Below are 8579 nucleotides of genomic sequence, written 5' to 3' on the forward strand. Positions count from 1 at the left end.
GGAGTTTTTGCCCTCATATTTCACACATGAATATATCGTATTTTAATCAAAGTAACCTCCTCTTTGACTCTCTCTTTCTCTCTCCCGCTCCCCCCACCCCCGATTCTAGGGGGGTAGCATCAGTCTGAGTCTATAGGCTTTGGGTTGAGGCTGTGATCTATTAACTATATCACAAGTGACTCTGATGATCTGCCAAGTTTGAAGAAACAGAGCCATCAAAGTTTCCTGAAGGTAGCATTAGCAAGAGCAGTTTGGGAGGATGAGCTGTGGCCACCCTGGCAAGTCAATTCACTTAGCAATCTCCACTCTTGTATGCTATTGCATAGTATTGCACCACACAAATGACTCATGCTCCGACTTGTTCCCTACACTTAAATTGATTCTAAATTTTCTTATTTTACAAGCAACATGTATGTGTGTGCGTAGAGAAAGAAAATGACTTTTTGTAGAATAAGTTCCTAAAAATGGAATTTCTGGTTCAAAGAACGTATTTTTTAAATTTCTCTTTTCTTTTTTGTTTTTGGTGGGACTAGGGTTTGAAGTCAGGGCTTCATTATTGCAAAGCAGGCAACTCTACCAGCTGAGCCACACAACCAGTCCATTTTGCTCTGGTTATTGTGGAGATAGGGTTTTGCAAACTATTTGCCCAGGTTGGCCTCTAGCCTTAATTCTCTCAATCTCAGCCTCCCAAGTAGCTAGAATTACAGGCATGAGCCACCTGGCTTAATTTCTTTTTTTCAAAAGAAAGAAAGATTTATTTTGGCTCATGGTTTTAGTCCATGGTCACTTTGGCTCCATGGTTTCTACATGTGGTGAGGGAGAACAGCACGGTGAGAAGTAAGAGAAGAAGAAAAGCTCACCTCATGTGGCCTAAAGAAAGAGAGAGAGAAAGAGATTTTATTTAAATTTTTGAAGCACTTATCTAAAATCTCTCTCTCCATCATATGTCATCAAAGGATGAGGTATTTTATTTTACCTTTTCAAGGAATTATATTGATTATATAATTATAATTAATGCTACTCTGAAGCCAATAGTGGTAATGACTCTTCTAGATATTTTTCTAACTTGGATTTTTTTCTAGGTTACTTCAAGAAAATTAACTTTAAAAATTTAAAGACTATAATTTTTATGCTTTAGATTCTGTGTATGTATGAGCTTTGTCTATTTTATGAAAATTATAAAAAGAGCAACTACTTAGGATTTGCAAAGAGCCAAGCATTTTGCATGTCTTCTTTCACTTATCTCTATTTAAAAATAAGGAACTTATGCCAAAATTAAGGTGTTTAAAATCACACAGCTGACAAATATTAGAAATGGGAATTGAACCTAAGCTGATTGACTCACAAACTTAGGAAGTAACACTCAGAGTACTCAAGTTTAACTTTTCTACTTGGTGTGACAGAGCAATGTGAATGGAATCTCATGTGTGTTACACTGAAGATAGGAAGATGTATTACTATGATCTCTTAACCTACTCAGGCAATTGTGTTTATTCAAACTGTATTCTAAACATCTAACTCTAACCTCATCCACTGCCTCGCAGTATTATTTCAAGTGCACTTTTCAGAGCTTTGAAAAAATGAACTACTGTACAAGGAAGAAAAATGATTGTTTAAGTAGGCCCCTTTGTGATGACATTCACTTTTGACAGAGTTTAGGGAGAAGGTAACGCTCAGTAAATTACTTTCTTCTTATCAGAGAAAAAAGGGTCACCAGGATGTGCCTTAAATGAGTATGCATATAAATAGGAATTTAAAATTTATTATTCTCTACCTATAAAAATTTTTTCAACTATTTATTTTCTTTCTTTCTTTCTTTTTTAAACTGGTCTCACCAAGATGTTGCCCATGTTGGACTTGAACTTGCAGCCCCAACCAACCTCCTGCCTCAGACCCCCTGAGTAGCTGGAGCTGCAGGTGTGCACCACCATGCCTAGCTCTAACTCAAATGTCTCTCGAGCTCCTATTGTGTGGGAAGTATTACAGGTGCTGGAGCTAGCTTTGAACAAAGCACATATGTGAGCACACAAGCATGCATACTTGCACACATACACACAGACACACATCCTCCTGAAGTTTACATTCTAATGAGGAGAGACAATACACACAAAATAAATTAGTAAGATAGTATGCTTGCTGGTAATAATGTAAGAAACATAAAGATGGGTGGGCATTATCAAAGAAACATGCATCATATTTGGAAGAAGAATAAAAATTGTATATGCATTCTGTACATGGTCTCTGACTGAAGACTAGCAACTTAAAAAGGGAATGTGTAAAATCCTTTTCTAAGTAAGCTAAATGCATTTCATATAAAGATGCGCCTCTTCATGGACAAAAAAAATCCTTAAAAAGGGAAAAAAGATCATTTGATAACATGAATCTCTCAAACTGTGTATCACATGGAGAAATCAAAAGGTCAATACTTTTTCATAAAGTTCAGTGACAGAATCACACCCTTCATCCCTTCATCCATTCTGAAAATAGCACAATTCTAAGTCAATGCTAAGCGACACTGACATGGGAGTGAATCAAAACTCCAAAACACATGATTGGTGCTGATTCTTTCAGAGTGAAATCCAAAATCTCTGCTCTGCAGCTCTCAGCTCTGAGGCCACCCTCTCCCCTGTTCAGCGCACAGACCATCATGTTAATAAGAGCTGATCTGTAAATAGCGTCTCCCTCAGCCCATCTCCACCCCCCTTTGGCCAGGCTTCTGGTTTTCTGCTCAATGGCACAGATGCGGCTTTGAGCTGATGGGGACCAGGCAGCTATTAGCAGCAAATCCAGTGAGGGAAATTAATGAAGGGGACAGCTAATAAAAGACAGCTCAGGACAGCCAGACTAACTTGCTCCGAGCAGTAATTAACTTTTTTTTTTAGCTCATGAAGGTAAATATGCCATCGGCAATGGTCCAGTCTAACTCTTCTTTATTTAAAAAAAAAAGAGAGAGAGAGGAGTTTTTCATGGGGAGCTGAATTTTCCATCCAAGAAGAATAATTTTAAATTACTATGTGATATGTTTATAGGTCCCTGATGCCCAAATGAAGAGACTCCTTTAAAAATCAGGGAGAAAGGTGACAGAAGAAGGGACTTGGATTTCTGAATGGATGAAAGAAATCTTCACCTCCTTGTCTGGAAGCAGTTTAAAACAGAGAGATCATTTTTAAAGATTTACCTTTCCTCCCCCACTGTTTGTGGTAAGTACTGAATGACAAGACTGAATTCAGAGAACACAGCAAGTTTTAGATGTCAGTTTGAACACTAGCCTAGCTTGAGGGCCATTTCAGTTGCCTTCCTCAAGCTTCCAGCTTTTGTTTTCAAAGAGATAGTTACAAGAGGCAACTTAAAAGTGGAATCTCTTGTATTTTTGAAAGTCAATATGGACTCTTTTCTTAAATTGTTTTTTCATTAAAATATTTTACAATGGCACAATGCTCCTAATCCTAGCTATTTGGGAAGTGGCCATCAGGAGGATTGCAGTTGAAGGCCAATCTGGGCAAAAGTTTATCAAAAGCACATTTCAACCAATAGCCGGGCACAGTGGTGTATGCCTGTCATCCCAGCTGCACAGGAACAGGAGGATCCTGGTCCAGATTGGCCCAGGCATAAAGCAAGACCCTATCTCAAAAATAATCAAAGCTAAAAAAAGAGTTGGGGGCATTGCTCAAGTGGAAGAGACCCTGTCTAACAAGCATAAGGTCTTGAGTTCAAACTCTAGTACCTCAAAAAAATATACATATTTATTTTTACTTTCTTATTGACATACGCTAATAGTACAAGAGGGCTTTATTGTGATAATTCCAAGAATGTGTACAGTGTACTTTGAACAATTTCATCTCCTTTCTTCTCTTGCAGTGCTGGGGCTGGAACCTAGGACTTAGCCAATGCTAGGCAGGCACTCTGCCATTGTACCACTCTCCTGGCCTTTCATCTCCTTTCAATATGAACTCTGTGAAAAATAAAATCTTTTTGAAAATAGGCTAGTGTGTGGCTCAGTGGTAGAGTGTGTGCTTAGCATTAGAGGACATACGTTCAATTCCAAGCACACACACAAAAAATCTTTCTGAAAATAATATCCAGATAAAACTGTTAGGTTTGTCCAGAGTGTTTCTAGAAGCAAAACTATTGCACTTCATAAAAATATTGGTAAGTAAGGGCTAGAAGAGGCTTTGGAAATATCTAGTCTAATCATAAACATTTGGTCTAACCTTAGGTCTAGCAGGCTAACCAGAAGGATTCTAGCTTGGAGAACATCATTCTGAGTGAGGTTAGCCTGGCTCAAAAGACCAAAAATCGTATGTTCTCCCTCATATGTGGACATTAGATCAAGGGCAAACACAACAATGGGATTGGACTATGAGCACATGATAAAAGCGAGAGCACACAAGGAAGGGGTGAGGATAGGTAAGACACCTAAAAAACTAGCTAGCATTTGTTGCCCTTAACACAGAGAAACTAAAGCAGATACCTCAAAGCAACTGAGGCCAATAGGAAAAGGGGACCAGGTACTAGAGAAAAGGTTAGATCAAAAAGAATTAACCTAGAAGGTAACACCCACACACAGGAAATCAATGTGAGTCAATGCCCTGTATAGCTATCCTTATCTCAACCAGCAAAACCCCTTGTTCCTTCCTATTATTGCTTATACTCTCTCTACAACAAAATTAGAGATAAGGGCAAAATAGTTTCTGCTGGGTATTGAGGGAGGGAGCGGGAGGGGGTGGAGTGGGTGGTAAGGGAGGGGGTGGGGGCAGGGGGGAGAAATAAACCAAGCCTTGTATGCACATATGAATAATAAAAGAAAAATGAAAAAAAAAAAAAGAAGGATTCTAGCCATGAAGTCAGCCTCTTGACTCAATCCAGTGCTCAATTTTTAAAAAGTCTCATCGCATACTCTAAATTACTAAGCTAATTATAATACTTTGGGTTTTTTGTTTTTGTTTTTGAGGCAGTACTGGGGGTGGAAATCAGGGCCTCATGCTTGCTAGGCAGATGTGCTCTACCACTTGCGCCACAATGCCAACCCAGGACTTTATTGAAATGTGTAATTTAATCATATTGTCCCCTTTTTAGGCTGGGTACAATAGGATCATATGGCATGATGGCAGTGAATTTTATCCATGCTGGCCCAAGAATCAACCAACTCTTCAAGGCCTCCAGACAATTTGAACTACCTCAGGTCCATGGGTGCCCTTATGAAAATTGTCTTCAGTGAGTCAATAACACTATGGAAAGGAGAGAACAGCTCCATGTTGTTAATTATTTCCTACAAAGTAGCAGAAGGGCTAGGAGTGGTAAATGGTAGAAGTTTATACTTGCTTACTTCAATATCAGCAGTATGGAGAATTAAAGTTTATTAAAAGTAAATAGAGAACAATGGGAAGAGAAACCCTACATGCTTTGAAAATAAAAATAGCTTTTATTCCATGAGGTATCTAAGTAATCAAATTCACAAAAAACAGAAAGTTAGAATAGCAGTTGCCAGGAGCTGGGAGGAGAAGGAAATGGAAATTTTGTTCAATGGGTGTAGAATTACAGTTTTGCGAGATGAAAAAATTCTGGAAATCTTTTGCACAAAAAAGCAAATATAGTCACAATACTGATTGCACTGTACACTTAAAAATTATTAAGCTGGTTTTAAAACTCAACTCTTATGATAGCTGTAAGATGGAAGGCATTAAAGCCTTCTTTCATGGCTCAAAATTAAAATAAAACTGGCTTTTATCAAGACAGAATCTTCAGACTCTTCAGAGGTAGGCCACCAAGTTTTGGTCAATGTATAAGACCTTTTTATTTCACTCTCTTTGACTACAAATAAGTTAGAAATTCCTCAAATAAACAGACATCCATATAAATAAAGGTAGGCTAAGTCATTGCACAATTACAAATACCACGGAATCTCAGCAGCTTCAGCCGCAATTTTTTGGTTCTCATGCAACAACCACTGTGAGTTTAAGTGATCGATGAGGACCACTGTCCTGTAGTTACACACAACCCCAATAAGCTTTGATATTTTGGCCTCGCTATCTAGACAGGAAGAAGATAGAGACCAGCGATAGAGGCCCACTTGTAAGAGGTCTGAGCATAATGAGAGGACTGAAAACTCAGGTTTATTTACTTATTTATTTTGGTGGTACTGGGGTTTAAAAACAGGGCCTTGCGCTTGCTAGATAGATGCTCTGCCACCTGAATCACATCCCCAGCCCAAAAATCAGATTTGGTGAAGACTAGGAATGTCCTCCACAATATCCAATAGCAGTGTTTGATGGAGTAACTGAACACTATGGAATGAAATGAAATAGCAAGTGAAATTTCAACAAGATTCCACCAAAGGCATTGTGTTCCTGAACAAGTAAAAATACTGCCTGTGTGACTGAAAGAACACTGTTAGGACAGGAAATAGTTCTACACAGACAGTGATACACTGTCAACGAACACTAAATACAGACTCTGTGAGCTGCAAGGATACTCTGTACGGAAACTGCCACCTTGTTTAATGTTGTTGAGACTCCTAATCCCTCCAAATTTGCTAAGAAAATTTCTAAAAATTTCCAAGAAAAGTACATCATGAATCTGAAAAGATTGGGAAGCTCAGTGTTTATGAATACTCTCTACTCCTCACCGAAGATCCAAAGTAAGGTCAAGGTCAGAATGCCCCTGGGCAGGGTTACACTCATTTCCTTGGGATTTGAACAAAGTAGAACTTTGGTTTCTATTATGCAGAAAGATAAAGAAGTATCGTTTCACTACAAGTAGTTGTCACCATAAAATTTGTTCCAGCATACTTTGTAAGGTGTGATGGTGGTTATCCTTATGCTTGCTGTTTCAGAAGTGTCAATAAAATTCAGAGAATTGTACAGGTGAGGAGGCACCACTGGCCGGTGACTAGGTCAGTGGGGCTTTACCTCCTATAACAGAGAACTATTTTGTTCTTAGAAAACTCTCCCCAAAGTTGGAGAGCAGAAGTCTAAGGTGCCAGAACAGTTCTACCCCAAGGCGAACTGAAACCCTTTTAAAATTATTTGCTCACAGAATAATAAAATTCTGTTTCCTCTACACCCTTTCTGATACTTCCCTGACTGGAGATGTCCTATGAATTGTACCAGATCTACTGAAAATGATAGGGGCTTCCGTCGCAGTTGCCATCAGAAATCTATAGGAAATCTTTGCCTGGGCTCATGTCCATTGTCAGGCAGCTGTGAGCCCAAATCATCTCCTCCTAAATCAAGAGATGTGGATTTGAACCCAAAACCTTTGAGTTGTTTTCCTATTCTATCAGCCAAATCATGTGCCTTCCTTATCTTCCAAGCTGGTACCATGGGAATCATGAAAGTTATGGAAAATATTAATTTAGATAGGTTTGATTTTTTAAAAAACATTTTAATATGGTATGAAAGAAGTCTGAATGTATTAATATGAAACTTATCTAAAGTTTATGGGCAGCCATCCTTCTAGGTAATTTCCCAGGTATGTTCAAGGTTTTACTTCACTTGACTTTATCCCCAACATAATCTAGAAAGTAAGGCAAGAAAATTAATCATCTCCTCCCATTGAATCAATCTTCTTGCATCTGTTTGCCTGTAGATGCAAAAGGTTGAAAAAAACACAAAATCAAAATAAAACTATTCCAGAATTCTTCATTTTTAATTGCTTCAATACATAGCAAGATTTATGTATTATGGGGAGAAGGGGGAAGCAATGATAAGCCATGGGGTCATCTCTTTGTCACACTGGCACTGGTTTGGTTTCTTTCTACTATTCTTATGCCAAGGAGGCCATAAACCCCCTTGAGAGTTCCAGAGCTACCCAGGAAGCCCCAACAGTGCAGACAAGCTTTTATACCAAAATACAATGCACAAAGGGATCATAAACACATTTGAAAAGGAAGATGACCTCTTTGTCACATGGAATTAGGCTTTATTGCAATCTGCTGCCATGGAAACCAGGCCCCAATTCTCTAGACATTTTAAAGATTCTTGTTCTCATTTTCTATGGAGTTTAACACTTTTATTAGTTTCTGTATCAAGTGAAATAAGTGAAAGTTTGGGACATTACTTAATGTCTCCAGGTCTGCCCCCAGGTACAGAACAAAAGGGAGGGAAAGTGGAAATGAGAATTTGAGTGCAAAAGGACAGTGAAGAGAAACAGTAAGAGATGATAGAGTCTTTAGAAAGGAAAGGGAAATTTAGAAAAAGATTGGTGACACAGCCTGCTGTACAGATGATAGAATCCATCAGAAGAGATATGCACTCCTTTAAAGACCAGCTATGTACCTGTAGCCTTCCCATGAAAATATGTCCTTGGAAATAACGTTTAATTCTGCCTTGATTTCTCACATCTCTGGAATTCGATGGGCAGTAAGTAGAGTGTCTGCCAGGTAACATGAATCTAAAAAGCTGTCCCCAAAGTCAAACCGTCCCCAAAGTCGAACCTTAAAAGTGAGCTTCCATTATGAAGAACTGTGACTCCCAGATCCCTTCTCATTTTTTTCTTAAGATTTATGTAACTTTTGTGAAAACGTTCATAGAAAAAATAAAATGCCTATACACCTACAACCTTGAAAAATAAAAAGGAAA

General features: G+C 38.5%; 1 long non-coding RNA gene across 1 annotated transcript; it reads left to right on the forward strand.

Moving 5' to 3' along the window:
* The first annotated feature begins 739 nt into the window (after positions 1-739).
* On the forward strand, positions 740-3951 carry LOC141410734 (uncharacterized). Its single transcript, XR_012435522.1, has 3 exons — positions 740-962; positions 3030-3200; positions 3859-3951. It is a non-coding gene; the product is annotated as an uncharacterized lncRNA (long non-coding RNA).
* Positions 3952-8579: the final 4628 nt, after the last annotated feature.

This window comes from Castor canadensis, chromosome 9 (assembly GCF_047511655.1).
Source record: "Castor canadensis chromosome 9, mCasCan1.hap1v2, whole genome shotgun sequence".
NCBI classification, from domain to species: domain Eukaryota; kingdom Metazoa; phylum Chordata; class Mammalia; order Rodentia; family Castoridae; genus Castor; species Castor canadensis.